Source organism: Saccoglossus kowalevskii, chromosome 13, assembly GCF_978046115.1.
Source record: "Saccoglossus kowalevskii chromosome 13, keSacKowa6.1, whole genome shotgun sequence".
NCBI classification, from domain to species: domain Eukaryota; kingdom Metazoa; phylum Hemichordata; class Enteropneusta; family Harrimaniidae; genus Saccoglossus; species Saccoglossus kowalevskii.
Window position 1 is genome coordinate 18,724,661 of NC_140653.1, and position 22,279 is coordinate 18,746,939.

The 22,279-nt window shown below is 33.9% G+C and overlaps 1 protein-coding gene across 3 annotated transcripts in view; it reads left to right on the plus strand.

Annotated features, from left to right (window-relative positions):
• Positions 1-22,279, plus strand: part of LOC100378454 (conserved oligomeric Golgi complex subunit 1-like) — a 77,408-nt gene that overhangs the window by 41,899 nt on the left and 13,230 nt on the right. The window contains exon 29 of one of the 3 annotated variants that reach the window (XR_014931399.1): positions 14,919-14,948. The exons of the other annotated variants lie outside the window; for them this stretch is intronic. The gene's annotated coding sequence lies outside the window, so the exon portion shown is untranslated. The remainder of the gene's footprint in view (positions 1-14,918; positions 14,949-22,279) is intronic. 3 annotated transcript variants of the gene reach the window in all.

Here is a 22,279-nt window from a genome sequence, read left to right on the forward strand (position 1 = left end):
ATTTTCAAAATGGCTGCCAGGTGAATTGACTTGCATAAAACTCCATAGCAACAGACAAATTTTTTATGCTGTCTGTATCAAAATTGGTATATTGTCTATTGGAATATTTAAATACAGCTAAAGTTGTCTTCATGCTCTGTTTAAAGGCAAATAACTTCCATAATACTCGGATAATTTGTGTTTTCAGATCTGAATTTGATAGGCTTAAAAAACTGATACTCGTTACTCTAATGACGATTGAAATCACTGATTTGAAAACAAACATGATCTAAGAATGTGATATTTTGTTTCTAGAGGCTTTTGGGTCTTGCTTCACTGAATTGCGGGAAGCATATATGTACATCAACTAGCTGATCTAACAATGCTCACTCAAGCGTTTGCTTGTGATACCACTATTGAATTTCATATTTTTTTTTTCATTTTCGTATAATAATATTCCACATTTTATGGTCAGAAGTAACTTTTTACAATAATTTTTGTTTTCCTCATTGGTCCTTTGAATATAACAATGAATGACCCGAGTGGAATTATTATTCATATTTTTGTGACCAAATTTACATATTTTCTTATCTTTATTAATTCTGGTAATTATGCAAATTAGCCCAGACAGGTTTTTTTTAGACAACTGGCACAGCAAAAACACAGAGAATATTCTTTTGGATATTTAAATTTGATCTAAAATTTGAGCTTGATCTAATGTAATTGGCGATTTTAGAAATTTTTTTACGGTTGTTTAATTACAGTATTTTGATCATTGAAAGTCAGTTATATTGTAGTTATGTTATTCTGAGGGATAAGACCCTCTAGTTTCATATTTTAAATATCATAATTTTATTAAAAACGGCTTCATTTTAACATTTTGTGTTTTTAGCTTGCTCTAGGAGTTGTTTGCGAAGTTGGAATGCAACTTTAAAAAGTCAGAAAAAGGTTGTCTTTAACTGACGATAACTACACTGTCACATGTGTGTCTATTTTATCTGTAATTATTAATGAGAAATAATAAATTATTTCTGTCTCTTGGGTTTTGTCTTTCTACTATGTTGCTAGGCAACTTCTCCATTAGGATATTAGGGATGATGAGCTCTGGTAGGTAGGGATCTTTTCTAATTGAATAATTGATAAGATTATTAAGGAGTGATAAATTATCTTTTTAAAATTTAAATGAATAATGAAGTAAATGCGATTATCATTTCTATTAGCTGATAATTCTTTGAATAAAAGTCTTGTTAGATCATGTTGTACTTGGTTCTCTAATAAAGTTTACATTTACATTCCACAATTGGCTTCCTTACCTGACACTGCAATTATATTGATAATTACTTGGTATCAAATATTTTCTTTATTCCTATCACCTCTTGTTCATGAACATCTCACCTGGATCATTGTGAGTGCCACTTGGGTCATAGTGAGTGCCACCTGGGTCACATTGATTTTTACTGGGGTCACAGTAACTTCCACTGGGGTCAATCTGACTTCCATCAGTGTCACAATGACTTGCACCTAGGTCACAGTGACTTGCACCTAGGTCACAGTGACTTGCACCTAGGTCACAGTGACTTCCACCTAGGTCACAGTGACTTCCATCTAGGTCACAGTGACTTCCACCGAGGTCACAGTGACTTCCACCAGGGTCACAGTGACTTCCACTTGGGTCACAGTGACTTCCACCGAGGTCACAGTGACTTCCACCGGGGTCACAGTGACTTCCACCGGGGTCACAGTGACTTCCACTTAGGTCACAGTGACTTCCACCGAGGTCACAGTGACTTCCACCAGGGTCACAGTGACTTCCACTTGGGTCACAGTGACTTCCACCGAGGTCACAGTGACTTCCACCGGGGTCACAGTGACTTCCACCGGGGTCACAGTGACTTCCACCGGGGTCACAGTGACTTCCACCGGGGTCACAGTGACTTCCACCGGGGTCACAGTGACTTCCACCGGGGTCACAGTGACGTCCACCGGGGTCACAGTGACGTCCACCGGGGTCACAGTGACGTCCACTGGGGTCACAGTGATTCCAACGGGGTCACAGTGACTTGTATATATAATACTGTACTCGACCGTGTTAGCGCCCAGGGGCCTCAATTCAGAAAATCATGATTTTTTAGGGGTGGGCGCTTACCCGAGCACCCCCCTCGAAAAAGAGTGCAAATGAAAATTTTGATTCATCATCCTTGAGGGAAAATCAAATTACAAAATTAGTTGCATCATCATTGATTTTCACAATGAAGAATCAGAAATGATCACAAAAAATATGCACAGTTTATTACAATATTAATTAAGTACCACCAGAATTTACAAAATTAAAAACATTTGAGTCTCACTGACGAAGGTGTTGGATCGTACGCAAACTCTTGATGAAAATCACTTTCCGCCATGATGCATTTGCAGATTTGACCTTCAGCAGCCTCCTTTGACCTAATGGGTCAAGTTGGTTATTGACCAATCAGAATGCTGTGTTGTACCGACGCAATTCTTCGGAAATTCCTGATGACTTTCCGGTAACGCAATGCTGAAGTGAATTATCGTTGTCGAAGTACGATCTGTTGGAATTGATTTCAGCGAATAAACGAGATGGATTTTCCAAAAAACTAGTAACTAGCCATTTTTGAGAGGTAAACTGAATATGGCATGGAATATTTACCGCATTTTACTTGTATTAATAGGTCATTTCGAAGCGTAGTCTATGCACGGTTACCGTGGTCTACGCATTCACAACATATTCACAGCGGTCGATATCCACGCTGTATCATATAAAAACGATTACCAAGATTCGTTACGCAAGACCAATATTTTAATTAGTTGCATTTTGAAGGAGTGGGCACTTTGCCGAATGTGACCCCAAATAAAAAAATTGCGCAAAAGTGGGGGGTGGGCGCTTGCCTGGGCATGGGCGCTAACACGGTTGAGTACGGTAATAGTATACAAATACCTGGGAATTGAATTTTTGCTGCTGTCTTTGCATATGCCTTGCTTGAACATTCCCAGACAAAAAACCGTCACACTCTCAAAAACTCATCCGTGATTAATACCAAGATCATTTTAACATTTAATGTTATTACAGAATGTTATTTCACATGTGAGATTATTACAAGGATACCTCAAAGTATACACAAGTATCAACCATCGCGCAGCTGAGGTTGATGCGACAGTGTACTGTGACAGTCTGAGTGCATACTTTTAGGTATCCTCATAATAACCTTATTATTATACATCTTTTTCTTCCAAGGATACATCATGGGAATGCCGAAATCCAAAAACTTTAGAACAGAATTAGCATACGTCTTTGTGTGGAGCTTGGTTTTGTTTTTATTATTAGAAGACGTTTATGCACATAATCATTTCATATTTGGAATTCACATTTCCTTATATGGTAGGATGAAAATACCCTGTAAAATACCGCAAAATAACGGAACGCTGTATTGAACTTATGGTGTTAGGTGACAGATGTATAATAATATATTAATATTGAGAGTTAAAATTGTGGGTGGACCATGTTTAGCTCCGCTGTCGACTTTGTCGAGTGGAGCTTATCATATGAGTGATTGTCCGTCGTCGTCCGTGTCAATGTTTTACTTTTTCGACTTCTTCTTGAAAACTACAAGCCTGAATGCTTTGATACTTGGTGTATATGTACCTTGTCTAGACCTCTCTTAGGTTTGTTCGTTTCATGTTGATATCTTCAATTCTCTAATTTTGGTGAATATTTTTGTCATTTTTGGTAAAAAGTGATATTTTTGACTTCTTGTTAAAAACCGCAAATTCAATTGCTTTAATACTACATATATAGGTACTACATGTGGACCTCTCTCAGATTTGTTCATTTCGTGATGATATCTTAAATTCTCTAATTTTGGTGAATATTTTTGTCATTTTTGGTAAAAAGTGATATTTTCGACTTCTTGTTGAAAACAGCAAGTCCGATTGCTTTGATATTACATATATAGGTACTACATGTGGACCTCTCTCAGATTTGTTCATTTTGTGATGATATCTTCAATTCTCTAATTTTGGTGAATATTTTCGTCATTTTTGGTAAAAAGTGATATTTTCGACTTCTTGTTAAAAACTGTAAGTCCGATTGCTTTGATATTGCATATATAGGTACCCCTGGTACTACATGTGGACCTCTCTCAGATTTGTTCATATTGTGATGATATCTTCAATTCTCTAATTTTGGTGAATAATTTTGTAATTTTTGGTAAAAAGTGATATTTTCGACTTCTTGTTAAAAACCAAAAGTTCACTTGCTTTGATATTACATATATAGATACTACATGTGGACCTTTCTCAGATTTGTTCATTTCGTGATGATATCTTCAATTCTCTAATTTGGTGAATATTTTTGTCATTTTTGGTAGAAAGTGATATTTTCGACTTCTTGTTAAAAACTGTAAGTCCGATTGCTTTGATACTATACATATTGTTCATTTTCTAATGATGTCTTCAGTTCTTTAATTGAAATGTGAATTGCTAACCTAACAGCGGAGCTATCTCAGCCGATAGGCTGCTTGTTTTATGGATTTTCAACTCATACATTTGATATAATATTTTTCCAGAAAATAATGAGATGGTACTGTTGCAACAAAACCATGAGTTGATCAAAATCAAATAAGTTGGACTTAAAAATTTCATAATTAATATTTTGGCCCCTAAACAATGGTAATATTGCTTAAAAGTTGGTCACATAAGACAAGGTGGTCTTTACATAAAGGTGTTTTGACTGTATTTTAAAAATGGCACCCACCCACCCTAGTGCAGACAATGTGTGTTCTATGCGTTGTATATATCGTATGGGACTCATCGAACATGACACAGCGGGGCAACTGTGGCACTTTAATATTAAATTTTTTCGATGTACCAAACTGTAATATAATCACTATTTTTACAATTGCATTAAAATGAATATGCAAGATTCACACCCCTTTAGATTCATCTACCCTTGGTTTTAATGACTATTTTACATACAGATTCAACAAGTAGACTGTCAATGTTGCATCCTGGGGGACTACATGGGAGTGTTGTAATAATATACTGTTGTTTTTTAGTCTTTAATTACTAACTAATCATCATACATAAGCAATAATTGATCATGATGGCTATTTGAGTTTACTGTAAGTCTAATGTTACACCAAAATGGCAACAGATCTATGCAGCTGTCTTAACAACATACAGAGATTGATTCTGTCAGCTAAGGTTGCCATGGTTAGAGAGAGACAGCTGTTGTTAAATTGGTAAAGAATAGAATTGAAGAATTTATACTTACATTTTTCACCATGAATAATATTCATAAAAAAAATGTGATTTGATTTTTTATAAATATTATGTCTCATAATTCTAATTAGGGTGGTTTTCAAATTAATTAAAAATGGTGATTATTTCACTAATTAAGCTCAAATAATTTACTTGCCCAGTTTGAATATTTATGTTGGTAGAATGCTAAAAACTTCACTCAATAAGTTACAAAAGTAGGTGGGTAGGTGTATTTCATTGGTTATGCCAGGAATGAAGGAAAAATAGACTCAAGAAATCATTAGGATCTTCATTTCTCAATAATTCTGCCAAGTCCACTCCGGTTTTCCTATATACTGGATAGGGACAGTGTAAAACTACCTCCAAAACAGATGCTAAAATTTGACATAATGTCCGGCTACTTTAAATAAACATAATATATTAAAAAACAAATGCACGACAACAACAGTTGGCATTTTATGTGAATGACTTCCATATCAGCAGCACACCAATCCACCTCAAAGAATATATTTCCTTATTTTACCTGTTCCGTCAGATACATTATATAAAAACGTATTTTGAAATTTACTATAGTGAAAATAAATATGGATGGGCCTGGGATTGAAGGTAGTGATAATTCATTCTTGACAGTTACCTCAATTCATAATGGCCACCCAGTGGTGAACACCAACTCAAAGCTTCCCCTACTCTATGGAAATTAATTTATCCCACTTTGTAAAGTAGCTTTATGCCACTTCCCACCACTTACTTAATATTTGGTATTGATTTCAGTCATTACCATAGCAACCATTGACTTTTGATTATCACCCTTTCTGTAATTTTATTCAAGTATTGTCATTTAAATGATTGTGTTTTATGTTCTACTTTATTATTAATGGTTTCCATATTATTTTTCTCTTGCTTCACATTATTTTCTTTCCTCCGAATGTGTTCTTTGAATCTCAGGGGTTTGCTCATTCCTGTTTTTCGAAAGTACTCTCTTGTCGTCAACTGATATTTTATGCTAAATTAACCTTTTCACCACCAGTTCCCTCTTTTCATCACAAAATAGTCCTGCTCATAGTCTGCGCTTTCTTTCAGAAGATTGGGATAAAAATAGTCAAATTTGTTGAGTGAAAACTGAAAATTGACTCAAATTTTTGTCAGCTGGCTCCAAAATTAAAATTCATTTTCAGAAATATTGAAGAATATAAGAAAAAAGTGCAGAAAAATTCAGGCGAGAAAGTCTCATCTGTATTTCTTGATAGTGACTTCATGTTTAATACCTTCCATGCCTGCTATTGTCACCTTTTCACATAATAATTTTTTTTAATATTTTTATTTATTTTTATCAACACCTGCAGCAGTTGAGTAATGTTGTCCATTTATTTTAATATTAACAATAAAATCATTGAAAAATACATTTTACCAAAGAATGGGGCAAGGGGTCTGGATTGTTGTGCTAAGGGATATGTATCATAAAATCTGTATAAGAAGCCACTGCTTCTATTAAAATGGTACAATTCAACAGAGGGGATGCGGTTTTGCGGCTTCTATCAGAGCATTCACACATTTTTGGTTCTAAATTGATCCAAAAAAATGTGTGTGGCTTCTGTTCGGGATGCGGCTTCTAATGCAGATTTTACGTGACAGATCTGCTATTTTATTTATTGTAGAAAAACAAACAAACATAGAATATATTTCTCATTGAGTTAGGGGAAGGGGGGTGATGGTCAATATGCCCCCCCCCCATCTGTAGTTCTAATTTCATATGAAATTACCCCTCTAAAGATACAAATATGGAGATGCAAATTTATGGCGGCAAAATGGAGTATTTAATCAGTTTATCAGTCTTTAGAGTGGTTTCTGATTTTATTCAACTATAATGACTTTTTTACAACAATAATAACAAATTTATTAGGGACAAGTCGATGTATGGGACAAGTCTGTATTACATTGTATCCAATATCAAATGAGTTTTGTTTGTTTTTGCACATTTGTATACCAAGGTTTTTCAACTTTTAATACTTTCATAGACTTATCTTGACGTGGTTGTCTGGATTTGTGTTCAAATCAGGCAGCTTTACGATTATTATAATCCTTTGTAGCATATACCACAGATTAAACATATCAGTTTCTCTGTTGTTATCGGCTCAGTGAATTTGAAATCTACCGCTGAGGATGGTAATCCGAGCTGTTTTTTCTCTGTTTCTATTTATGTACGTGTATGTACGATTTCTTCTGAAGTGTATATGTACCCACACATCTGTGTTTTGAGGCCTGTCTTGGGAAAGTACTCTAAGCTTGTTAAAATGAATCCCACTTGTAAATGTTGATATTCTGATGGGGCTGCTATATGTTTTTCTACTTTGGTATGGTAATACTGGAAACCCAGTGACTTTCAAGGTGGATCCCCCCCCCCCCCATGGGATCCCGCTCTTAAAAATAACTCTCCATTCAAGGAGGTGTGTGTCATGAATATCAAATTTCATCCCACAAAGGAAAGATAATTTAAGAAAAAAAAACAGCCATCACAAATTTTTTTTTTATTAGACTGCACTTTGTATTCTCTGTCTTTGTGGTCTGTGTATTTCATATCTGTGATGACAGTAACTTAAAGGTATTTTGAAAGATTGATTGTGTTATGTCTACTACATGGTGCTGGAGTGCTTATGTGTGTACTATATGCCTCAATTCTGCTCTCTGGTTACTCTATCAGTGAAACCTTACAGTGTTTCAACTGCAAGAGCCAGTTGGTTTTAATTCTTTCTCTAATTCTTTGTTGTTAAAAGTGTTGTCATGTACAAATTACAAAAATCAGACTCCAAAGGGATGCTGATCATTGCGATATCTCTGTGATCTCCTTTGTTTGGGATGGGGGCTCTGTGGCAATAAGCCAATAATTGCTACTTGAGTTCTTCAAACTTAACGAATTTATTGCATCCTTAAAATAGTCACCATTTAAAATACAGTACAAATGATAGTAAAGTAAAAGTCTGCCATTAGTATTGATATTTTCATATGACTTTGTTAATTTATTATGCTATCTGAAACGAATACTTGGCCCAGAAGAATTTTTTTCTTCATCATTAAAATTAATCCATTGTTATTGAGAATTTGGATACATCAATGTAAACTCTGTTCTAATTGGCTAATTTTGCTGTGTGTAAAACTTGTTATCCAATGATAAAAGGTGTTACATTATGTTGTTACATTTCATGTTGTGTTCTATAGATAGTTTAATGAATTCAGTTGCTGTATCTTCTTAATGTCAGATTTGTTTACAGTTACCATGGGGATAATATTTCATTCTATATTTTGTAGTAGTTAATAAAACTTGTGTGTTGTCATAACAATATTAATTGCTTAAATAGCTCTAATCTTGTACAAGACTATGGCTTTTTTATACAAGTCCCAACAGAGTGATTATCTAAACTACCAGCACCGCAGTAGGATTGTTTTTTGGCAAATTTCCAGAATACATTTTGTGTTATCACTGCCAAGGATGAACACTTTTGATTATCAGCAGTGGCTGCTTGTTTATTTTATGTAAATTATGGAAGTCAAAAATAACATCAAAAGGCATTCTCAAAGTTGGGCAGAAAAAAATTGTATTCATGAAATGTTTTTCAGTTCGTGTATTGCATGATGATTTTTACAAATGTGCTTAACGCACTCAGTGCAAAATTTGCTCACATTTTCTGTAATTTTCACTGAATTCAATCTTAATTTTGGACCAAACAGACAAAATGTGACATTGTTTATAGTTTCATGTGTTTAAAGAGCAGACTATAAATGGCTTTGGTGCACAAAAGGGTTAAAGACTAGAAAGTCTCTCACCACACATGGTGTTTACATAATGTATACTGCATTGTGTGTTAATGTTTCTAACTTCATTCTCAACCATCCCACCTTGTTCTTAATCTTTGCACTTAATACTTTATCATTTTAAATAAATTATGTATTTGCAAAAACATTTTTTTCATCGCCTGTAAGCAGACATGGAGGCTGTCTCCTTTTTTCACCTTTTTCACTTTTTTAAAAAAAATTTTTGATCAAGAGCTGCTGTCAATGGGGAATTGTGTCCATTTTGTTCAAAAACATCACAAAAATTGTAAAACAATACATACAAAATTGGCAAAAATTAGTTGTTATAGGTACGAAGAAATATAATGTCTACCCCATTTTTTTTTCATTCAAATCGGCTATCTGAGGAGGCTTTCAGCAGGCGTTGCTTAGTTACACCTGTCTCAGTACAGGAACACCTGTACCTCTGCCCTCAGTGTTCATTTCTGTCTACAACTAGGGAGGCCATTTTGAAAAAAAAATCACTCAGTTAAGTGGGCCCTATATTCTCTCGATTTGAATCACCAAAGATACTATCATTTTTCTTTTCTATTCTGTCAGGTCAAAATCAGGATAAAAAATAGTAATTTCACAAAAAGCTTTTTGAAATAAGGTGTAAATCCATTACAGTTGATAACGCGAGTCTCCAGTGCCTGTATGGATAGGGGTATTGTCATCTGTGACGTACGATGGATGATATATACTCATTGTAAAACAGATGAAAGCAAAAATGAAAGGTTGTATTTTTACTTAGAGATGAGAACCAATGTAAGAAACGGATAACATGCAGAATGGAAGATTACATTATTTCTGAGGGTTGGAAGCTAAGAGTTATTGACAATAAATTGAATTAAGATACAAGTACTACCAGTATGTTTTTTCACATTCTTTTTTTTTCAGATTCAGTCACTGAGTACATTAATGTATTTATAAAACTTGCATTCTCAGTACACAGAGAAAGGACATTAGCTGTCCTTCATTTATCACGTTTGTTGCTGTACCTGAAAACTCAACGTGAAATTAGAATTTTAAATTTTAATGTACTTTTTGCTACGCTTTGATAATGTGACCACACAAAAAAATCTATTGTAGCAAGAGTTTAAAGCGACTTCATATGCTCAGTAATCGACATACATTTGGAATTCAATAAACGCACCAGAATAAGATATACAATGAGATTACACTGAATCAATTCCAGTCTTTCTTTTTTTTTGTTCAGGATTTTCTAGTTACTCAGTAGAGAGCAAAAATCAAATTTTGTCTGAGAGAGAATTTTCATACCTTTTCAATTATCTTGTGTGGTAGTATTTAGTATAAAAAATTTTTTAGCTTCACCTCAAACCTTCATTTGTGTAAAAAAATATCGCTAATCTCTTGTGCGCTTTTTTTAATGACTTTTTTTAAAGCCTAAACTAAAAAAGGGAAATGTATGGCTGCCAATTTCATGAATATCACGGACTTGTAGGTATTTAATACTAACAATAACTATTAATCTTGTGTGTTCTGCAACTCATTTGAATATTCAGTTGCGAATAACACCTGTGCTCTGGTATGTTGGGAATTGAACTAGAACGTTAGTCCAGCACATATGATGTGAATAGTATACTGTTGGTTACCATATTTTCACTAGAAAAAGTTATTTGTGCCAGGTAATTAAAAAAATTTGGATCTTATATTTTGCATTTTATCCTATAAGAAGTGTAAGTATAATAGCCATTGAATGATGGTATTTCAAATAACCATATTTATCTGTCTTTTTGTGTACTTTTTAAATCAAGAATTAATAGTTGACAATTCTGGATCATAAAAAATGACATAAAAACATATAAATTTTGAGACCAAAAAATACAAAATAAATATATAACCGAAACCGCTTGAAAAATCAACATATATTGCAACTGTGAAGTAATTTAAACATTAATGCAGTTGACTGTAGCACTGAAATTCAGATTAGACTACATCCATTATGAATGGTTAAAGGTACTGAATTCTGTAATATTTAATCCCCTTTACCCCCAACGTAATGTAACATGTTCATGAGGTTATTACGAGGATACCGCAAAGTATGCATGAAGATAGTACAACAGGAGTATCGACCGACGTGCAGGGGAGGTTGATGCGCGGCATACTGTATTATTATACATCCAAAGGATACATCATGGGGTTGCCGAAATCCTTAAAGTTTAGAACAGAATCAGCGAACTTCTTTGTGTGGAGTCCGGTCAAACCCTGGTCGCAGCCATGTTTGTTTGAACGCAGTCCGAAAAGGGGGGACTTATTTTTTCCCTTTTGTGCTTCTGGCCGGACCTGTATCTTAAAAATGTATCTTAATTTTTTTCATGATCTGATTGAATATTTTATTTCTGTGCTAAAAAATCATCAAAATCAAGCATTTTGTTTAAACTGGTGCATACGTTGGACATTATGGGACCTTGTCCTTTATGTACATCATTTTTTTTTCCAGATCGGATTAAAAATGGCTGGCTGACGGCCATTTTGTTTAAAGGAATGCGCTTCTAGAGCCATATCTCTGATATGCTTTGACTGATTGTGTTCAAATTGTATATATTCGTTTTACATCGTGTAATAGATATATAGATGTATTCAAAATGGCCGACTGGTGGCCATTATGTTTTAATTAATGCTATTCCAGAGCAATATTTCTCAATATGGACAAGTCAATCATTTTAATGTTAAAAAATCATCATAATCAAGCATCATCTTCTGGATCCATACTTGTGACATGTCTATGTTCCAACTATATTACTACATTTGTATAAACAAAACTATTTATCTAAAATTTGATAACTAACTGGGACTGTGCCATGCATGGCTTGTTTTTATTATTAGAGGATGCTTATGCACGTAATAATTCCATATTTGGAATTTGCATTTCTTTATATGGTAGGATGAAAATACCCCATAAAATACATCAAAATTACTGCACGCTGTAACTTATGGTGTTACGGTGACAGATGTTTAATAATATATGTTATTATGAAGTAGTATGTAATACTTCAATACGCCAGTGCTGGTACCCCTTTGATGTGTTTTCAATTTTTTGTTATGTTGCTGTAACATGATTTGTTCCTACCCTCTGTATATTTGTCTATCATAATAGAAACAGTCGCTGGGAGCAGTATCTCTGTTACCTGTTGGTCTCATTCAGTCCCATTCAAAATTCCCTTCTTTTCTTGAAGCAATTAAAGTTAAATTAAAAACTAAAATGAACTTGAAAAACATAACAAAAAATAAAATCAGAATGAAAAATGTATAAATTTATTATTATTTTTTTTTTACTTGTGTTTATCAATATTGTTAAATGATTGTTGTTGTTACAACCACTTGCATTCATTGTGAGTCCCACACTATACATAGCAACATATAAACATATGGGTCAAATATGCTAAATTTGAATGTCTGACCGCTAGACTTTCAGATTGAAACAGTAGCAACTTATTTACCAGGCTGTTGAGAAACGTTGTCACGAACTGTTAACGACTACTACTACTCTATCAACAATTTCAATGTTCTTTCAGCGGATGACTCCTTTGTGAGTCGCTAAAACATTTCGTGAATTATTAAAAAGGTTTTTTCCACTTCATAATTAATAATGCTCATTTACGGTCTCAACTTTGTAATGAACATTGTCAGCTTGTTATCTGCTTTCATTATTTCGATATCCTAATATCGGCCATCACTGTCCCCAGAGATATAATGCACTGTTCAGCTGTTATTTCTGTGGCTGGAGCGTGAAAGCGCAACAACTAATAAGTAATAAATTGAGTCTCTACACCTCGGGGAGTTCGTCTCATTCCAAAGTTGTGACTCTTTCTCTGTAGTCGCAATATACTGAGGTGCAAAATAAATATTATGTGTCAGTTTGTTATAATCCAGAAATAACATTTTTATTTTTAGTTCTATTTTCAATCACAGATATTTGTTAGCGTATGTTTTTATTTATTGATTTCTGGTGTGTTTCGTTTTACAGTTGTTGTTTTATGAGTTGCATACAAATTTGGATGAGTCTAACAATGACAGGTTTTTAGAGAATAGTCATTGTTGTGATTTAATTATTCATTTAGATCTAAACAATGCCTCTAAACTGTCAGCCTTTGTATTCTGAAGTTTTCTGTTGAGCACATTACCACTACAACACATTGATTAACTCCTTAACTCATTGAACGTGACTTTTGTTAACTTTCACACAATAAACCACAATTTTTTCAGGAATTTTGATCAATATTTGTAGCCAATGACAAATTATGTCCATCTGTTCCAAAATTAATTAAAATATTATAAAAAAATACATAAAAATGAACAAAATGTTGTACCAAAATATTGGTGGGAAAAATGTTGGTATTCGGAGGGTTGAACAGGCAACTGTTGTCACCTTTCACCGGCGGGAAAAATGACATTCAAAAGTTGAAGGCAGTTTGCACAACTTAGCATGCTTCTCAGCATGTGTGCAATGCATTATGAGTTTTGACTTTTCACTGTATATAATGGAAAACTATTGTCACAGTGGAAACTCATTAAATTAAATTCATTTTTTTGAAATGTTTTAACAATATTATGATTCACTTGATTCCCCCCCCCCCCCCCCGGTAATTATAAATATATGACTTTTGTCACTAAGCAAAATGTTGAGATACAAAGAAATTATCTCATCACCACTGACATCTCAAACTCTTGTTCTTGAAAAAGTGTTTGGTCAACCCATTTTTTTTTTTCATTTTTAGTATCCAGCTAATAATGAAAGCATATAATAGATGACATATAATTTTTAATTTGGTCTGAACCATCTTAAGGAATTCAACAGCTACCACTGGTTAGCGAGCTGGTTAGCAAGCTGGTTAGCGAGCTGGTTAGCGAGCTGTTTAGCGAGCTGGTTAGCGAGCTGGTTAGCGAGCTGGTTAGCGAGCTAGAGGGCACACACTACACCTGTGGCCGTCAATTACTGTTTTCTTATTTTTGAATTCCCTATTTAACTTGTTGTCAATCTCATATTTTTCTTGTTAATGCATTTGTTAGATTTTGATATCATATTAATATTTCATCCCATCCTTTGGGATAAATGATATATCGGTATTCTTCTCTAAATATTATCCAGGACAGCTACGCATAATTTTAAATCATAAAATCGATAATAACATATTCCTAGATGCAATAGTTCACAAACTACCTTTAGTACCTTTATGAACATATTTCTTTCATCATATCATCACTCATGTGTTTTCTAATAAATATTACAAGGAGATTAATTGAATTAAAATTAGAGACATAGAGACTAGTTATTCTGCATTTTAGGAAGAAAGTATTTTCAACTCGTGCCATGGTTAAAAGAAAATTTAGTGAGTACGAAGCACTGTAAGTGTGCAGAGAATGGACAAATAGGAAAATAGGATGTAGTCCAAAAAACTCGTTACAGAATATATCTTGGATTTACATCTTCTTTAAATCCTATTCAAGTGCAATTCTGAACACAGTGGGTCTGCTCTAACAGATTGAGAACATATTTTAAGTTTGCCATCTGACAAATATTGTAGGTTTTTTTTCTCATTGACAATTCATTCAACAAACTCTACTTTTACAGCGTCACAAAATTATGTTATAATTGTGGTATTAGATCTTTATCTGCAGTTATCAAAATCTAAGCCTATAAGGCTTGACTACGCCGCCAATCATAATGAAATATACTGTGGTCCTCAGTCCCAAATCCAGCTAATGGTCTTCTAACCTCAGGGGGGTCACTGGGAACAATTCAAAGAAAATTACACCATCCTATCAATGAACTCATTTGTGTCTTTCTCATTTACGTTATGCATTATTGGCAGTTGCTGGCTTTGGTCACAGCTATCCTGGAGGTAGGTAACATCTTGTTGTACTGCTAGGGTGTCTTTTTAGGAACCCTTAAGTTTGCCTTTATGAATTGTTTTCTCTGTGCCATATATCATCACCTTCCCATATTGCACTTCAGAAAAACTAAATATCACAGTAATTTTCCTAATCTGGATAAATCTTCTCCTGCTGGATAAAATGTTATTTCTGACCTCAGTTCTTGTTTACAAAACACTGCTCAGATTCATTAACTTTAGGTTGGACCCCTGCATCCAAATATTTTTCAAGCCATCATGCCCAGGTTTGCAGTTGTCCAGTCTAATAACTTTGCCATGTTGTCGCTGTCACTGTCAAAGTAAATTAGATATAAATCTACAGCCATTTGGCGCATGAACAAAATACTGTCACAAAGTACTGTTCACAAAGCTTGACTTTCGTACAGTCTACTACTACCGTAATCTTGCCACATTGTGGCTATCGCAATTGGAGTTGGTCCCCTGCATCCATATGATTTTTTACGCCATCATGCCCAAGTTTGTAGTTATCCAGTCTAATAAATGCTCTAGTCACGTTTATCGCTATCACTGTTGAGGTAATTTACCTAAAAACCAGTAATCCATGGCCATTTAGCACATGAACAGAATATTGCCTCAAAGTACTCTTCCCTGATGGCTTGACTTCGGTGCAGGCTGCTAACTGCTCTTGCCACATTGTCGCTATCGCTGCCAAACTTAATCACATATGGACCAGCAATTTTCGGCCATTTAGCACATGAAAAAAAATACTGCCACAAAGTACTATTTACAGGTCATTTGACGTGCAGACCTAATGGTTTTTCCACATGATCTGTAACCACCTGTGTTGGGTATACGTTCATGCTCTGAATTCCACGACAGGATATTTGGGGATTTAATTGCAATTCCCAGACGTAGCAAGTTAATCAGGTGTAGCGTATATATCACAACACTTTCTCCTCTCCTTAAATTTCAGAAAGGTGTTTGGCATATTAATACCTTGTTTGCTACCCCAAACTGTGAGTCTGTCAGTGTTATATTGATGTATCGACCTTTGTGTTCAAAATGTCAATTATAAACTCTGTAATGACACGTAATAGTGTTTTCAATTTCTCACCTGTACATGTGCTTACATGAAAATCCTCTCAAACTGTTAGTATTTCGAAATTTAACCATTTAACCACTAGACTTTTAGAGTTTCTTGCCCAAATTTTTCTGCACTTTTTTTCTTATATTCTCAGTATTTCTGGAAATGAACCCTAGTTTTGGAGCCAACAGACAAAGTTTGAATCAATTTTCAGTTTTTACTCAAAAAATTTGACTATTTTTTGTCCTGATCTTCTAAAGGAAAGTGCAGACTAGAATGGAACTACCCCCGGTATTTTGTGAATTTGTGATACAAAGGGGGAACTGGTGGTAATATAATTGTATAAAGAAATTTTGAGCAAAATTCAAATTTAGTGCTACGAAATGCAATATGTTAATGTACAAAACTTTCCACTGAATGTCATACAAAATTAAATATTATATTTTTTGAAAATATTTCGGTTTATATCAAAAATTATTGTATATCACGACTTTTTTTAGCTCTTTTCACTTAGCAAAAGTGAGATAGACAAGATAAATGTAAATTGTGCCGTATCTCAAAATATTATAGAAAATCTCTCCGGTGACCCCTTTTTCTCGCCATTTCAGTATCCTCATGGTATGAATCCATTATCATAAAAAAAATGACATAATCTTCAATTCGATCTGGACTTGCGTAACAAGTGACAGTGTGAGTTTGCTGTATTGAGAGAATCACTTGTACATGGTTTGATGTGCTTCAGTTTGAGTACCCAACAGAATATATTTGGTATGTGTCCTTTGTTTGAGTTAAAGCTCATCATTTCACAGGAAATTTCTGATACTTTATAGAAATGTTTGGTTACAAACCAAACTTTTGAGAAAAACATATTTATATTTAATCTTGATTAAATATATTATTACACTCAAATATGACTCACTTAATTTTGAAAAATATTAATTTTTTTTAAAATTTAAAGCGGAGGGGTTGTCACCTGCGCACGCGCGGAATTGAGTCCCAAGCGACGATAACAACACACACTGAAAACACAAAGGCTCATTGGTAGACGCTTGTTTGTAAACAAAGACACGCTATGGCCATCTGGCGCATGCACAGATGACGACTCTCCCACTTTAAGGAGAATAAAAAATTGTGTCCATACTAGCTACATTTTTTAATTTTTAAAAAAAAAAATGGTCATGGACCTGTTTGTATATGTTTGTTTGCTGTATAGGCGGTAGAACGCATTGCCACGTGGGAAATTCTGCCCATCCTTTGACATTGGGCATAATATTGATAAAATTGATGCACTTTTTTCTTTTAATTGCCTGAACAGTTTCTGGCAGATGCATGGGTTGTCATTTAAATTTAAATCTTTGTTGTGGTATTACACGGCAATATTGACATTGAACTTCATTTTTATTCCAACTTCAAATTTAGTATGAAAAATAAGCGAAACAAAAAATGGCAAATTATTTGCAAAAATAATTGTGCAAACTGCATGGATCATCCTTGTGGGTGGTACTCATGCAAGGTTTTTCATTACAAATTTTAATTGAAAAAATTATTAACAAAACGGCAACTTTAGCTTAAATTCCAAAACAATCAAACTACAAAGAAAATTCAAGGAAGGTTTTCATTTTATATTCAAATTAGCTGTAATTGCCACTTATGAATATTCATGAGAAACTTATTATCATTAAAATAAAGGCTGAAAAGATGAGAATAATCCCCTAAAGTGGGAGATTTGTTATCGTTAATATCCAACTTAAACGCAATTATTATGTTGGGCTACCATCTACATATTTTAAAATCCATCAGTCTCAAAGTGTAACTCATGGTTGTCATGGTAAGTGGTTTAAATCATCAACTGCTCATTTGGCCAAGATGTAAAATTCTTGTTTTTTTGCCAGTCGTGGAAAGTCACAAAATTTCACCGTGGTCTTTTAAAAGGTGATTTCAATTGAATATTGTTCCTGTCGTCAATTTGTAACATTTTGAGCGACAACAATTCAACAGTTTAGAGTCATAAGTCGCTGCATTTAGCAGGTATTTATAATGTATTACAACCATGAACATTCAAATGCATGTAATTGTACTCAAACGACGTACTGTCGTATGCCACGTACTGCTCCTATGATGGGGCACTTTATGAACTGTGTAACTATTTGAACTAATATCTATAAAATTGTAAATAAAATGAAAATGGTGTTTTTATTATTTCTTGTTTTGAAAAAAAATAAAAACTACATTTTCTTCTAGCTGCTTAAATATTCAAAACGTCATATCATCTTTTTTTTTTTTTTTTTGAACAAACCTGAATATTTCTTCCCATACTTTTGCAAATACGTTTATCAAAACCTGTAGCCAATGTGAAATTTGTCCAAAATGAAATCTTAGACAAATGCAAAAAAATGTCAAATGTTGCATCAAATTCTGGCGGGAAAAACCACAGTGTTCAAAAGAATGAAACGCAATTCAATTTTTTTCTGTTATGATTACCTACATTATGATTGAATTTCTAATATGTGGTATTTGATAAAATATTCGTTTTCACCATGTCTTATTGATAGTCTAAAAAGCAAAATTTAGTAGTGTCTGCTTTTTACTAGGTCTATAATGTTGATTTCTACGCCGAGTTTCTGTAATCAATATTTCATGATTTTCATCTTTGAATGTTATTAATATTTTATGACTTTTTAATTTTATATTTCCAAAAATAAAACAGGAGCAAAAGAGTATAAATAAAAATGTGTGGTTTAGTCATTTTTGTTATTTCAATCGTGAGTTGTTTATCTCAGTCTAGTCTTGTGGTAGTGATGAATTGTAGTAATTTTTATTCAATTATTATCAGTGGTCTGTGTATCATTATTAAACATATTTTCTCATATTTTCCTACTGCTTCCATTGGTGCTCATATGAGAAATAAACAAATGAATTACAAAAGTTGGGGTTAAGATTCAGTTTGTCGACCCAAAGTCAAAATGTTGACCTCAGCACATCCAACCTGAATATTGACTTAGATAACTATTTATTTTATTACACCAAAAATTTAATTTCTTGTTGGATCATTTTTATTCACCATCGACACACCTCTGTCATTTACTTAAACACATGTGCTACTATTAGAGAAAATACAGTACAGATACAGGAGAGCATTCCTCGTTTAGAATTAGTTACGTACAAACCTGAGAAATTACTGGGAAACTATTTCAGCTCTAGTGTCACACAGACACAATAGACTTTTTTGCATAATTAGTGGTATCTTGAATTAAATATCATAAATACACGTTTGCTGAAACTGTTTTTACAGTAATGACACATACCGGTAACAGCATTGTTACCAGTCTGATGGTTTCAGCTGTGTGATGTAGTGTCTGTGTTTAGTTGCCATAGTTACTACTTAGTGATCATTGTATCATATATTTTGAGTTTAACAGTTGACTGCTCAAGCCTTACAGAGCTCTAGTCATGATTAGTAATATCTGGTGCATAATTAGTAATATCTGGTGCATAATTAATGATGTCTGGTGTGTAATTAGGGACACCTGGTGCATGATTAGTAATATCTGGTACATAATTAGTAATATCTGGTGCATAATTAGTAATATCTGGTGCATAATTAATGATGTCTGGTGTGTAATTAGGGACACCTGGTGCATGATTAGTAATATCTGGTACATAATTAGTAATATCTGGTGCATAATTAGTAATATCTGGTGCATAATTAATGATGTCTGGTGTGTAATTAGGGACACCTGGTGCATGATTAGTAATATCTGGTGCATAATTAGTAATATCTGGTACATAATTAGTAATATCTGGTGCATAATTAATGATGTCTGGTGTGTAATTAGGGACACCTGGTGCATGATTAGTAATATCTGGTACATAATTAGTAATATCTGGTGCATAATTAGTGATATCTGGTGCATAATTAGTGATCTGGTGTATAATAAGTGATCTGGCTCATAATTAGTAATATATGGTGATGTCTGGTGCATAGTCAGTAATATCTGATACATAATTAGTGATATCTGGTGCATAATTAGTGATATCTGGTGCATAATTAGTGATCTGGTCCATAATTAGTAATATATGGTGATGTCTGGTGCATAGTCAGTAATATCTGATACATAATTAGTGATATCTGGTGCATAATTAGTGATATCTGGTGCATAATTAGTGATCTGGTCCATAATTAGTAATATCTGGTGCATAATTAATGATTGGTGCATAATTAATGAGGTCTGGTGCATAATTAATGAGGTCTGGTGCATAATTAGTAATATCTGGTGCATAATTAATGAGGTCTGGTGCATAATTAATGAGGTCTGGTGCATAATTAGTAATATCTAGTGCATAATTAGTGATCTGGTCCATAATTAGTAATATCTAGTGCATAATTAGTGATATCTGGTGCATAATTAGTGATCTGGTGCATAATTAGTAATATCTGGTGCATAATTAATGAGGTCTGGTGCATAATTAGTGATGTCTGGTACATAATTAGTAATATCTAGTGCATAATTAGTGATATCTGGTGCATAATTAGTGATGTCTGGTACATAATTAGTGATATCTGGTCCATAATTAGTAATATCTGGTGCATAATTAATGATTGGTGCATAATTAATGAGGTCTGGTGCATAATTAATGAGGTCTGGTGCATAATTAGTAATATCTGGTGCATAATTAATGAGGTCTGGTGCATAATTAGTAATATCTAGTGCATAATTAGTAATATCTGGTGACGTCTGGTGCATGATTAGTAATATCTGGTACATATTTTATAATGTCTGGTGCATAATTAGTGACATCTGGTACATAATTATTGACATCAGGTACATAATCATTGACATCTTGGTGCATTATTAGTGACGTCTGGTGCATAGTTAGTGACGTCTGGTACATAATTATTGACGTCTGGTGCATAGTTAGTGATGTCTGGTGCATAATTAGTGATGTCTGGTACATATTTAGTGATGTCTGGTACATAATTATTGAAACCTGGTGCATTATTAGTGATGTCTGGTGCATAATGAGTAACGACTGGTGCATAATTAGTGACTTCTGGTATATAATTATTGATGTCTGGTACATAATTATTGATGCCTGGTGCATTATTAGTGATGTCTGGTGCATAATAAGTAACGACTGGTGCATAGTTAGTGACTTCTGGTACATAATTATTGACGTCCAGTACATAATTATTGATGCCTGGTGCATTATTAGTGACGTCTGGTGCATAATAAGTAACGACTGGTGCATAGTTAGTGACTTCTGGTACATAATTATTGACGTCCAGTACATAATTATTGATGCCTGGTGCATACTAGTTAACGTCTGGTGCATAATTAGTGACGTCTGGTACATATTTAGTGATGTCTGGTCCATAATTATTGACATCTGGTGCATAATTAGTGACTCTGGTGCATAATAATTAACCTCTGGTGCATAATAATTAACCTCTGGTGCATAATAATTAACGTCTGGTGCATAATTAGTGACGTCTGATGCATAATGGTCAAATTGCATACAATAGATGCAATTTTTGGTTTATGTGTTCTTCTGTCAGAGTTCCGCTTCTAAATCTTTGTGCAAATACAATTTAATCATTTGAATATGAAAACTGTGTTATGAAAGTAATTTTAACGAAATCATTTTTGTAAAAAAAAAAAAAAAATATATTAACCACAAGTTATATCAAGTGTACGAAAAGGAACAATGTTTAATACATTTTGTCTCTGCGTGTCTTCTCGTGTGTTTTGAAATGTAACGATGATGAGTGCAAAAAAAATGGGAAAGCTGTTTCCCAGAGTACACGTCTTTTAAATCAAGTCTCGTGTCGTACATCAACTCACTCAGCAGGTGGTTACTTGGCAACTACTACCACAGTGGTCAAAGGGCAGGTAATTTAACAAAGATAAGTAGGACGAAGAGAGACGGGTCATCAAACGGTCAACTTGCAGAGAAATATATACTCTCCAGTCATCACTTCAAATAAAAGCATAGTTGTAATCACATAACAGTTGGCTTTATTTGGATTTTGTGCAAAGCATAATTATGAATACTGTAATTGATATATTCGAAATGCATCTCCAATAGTGCATCATTAGAATGAGACTTATTTTGACAATATATGGGTCTCTGTTATCTACATTAGCGCATATACTACTAATAGAGTAAATATGGTACTCCAGTTAGTTTAAAGACAGTTTTTCTCTCAACAAATATTTCTTACTGTGTTTCTCAAAAAGTACATAAAATAAAATCA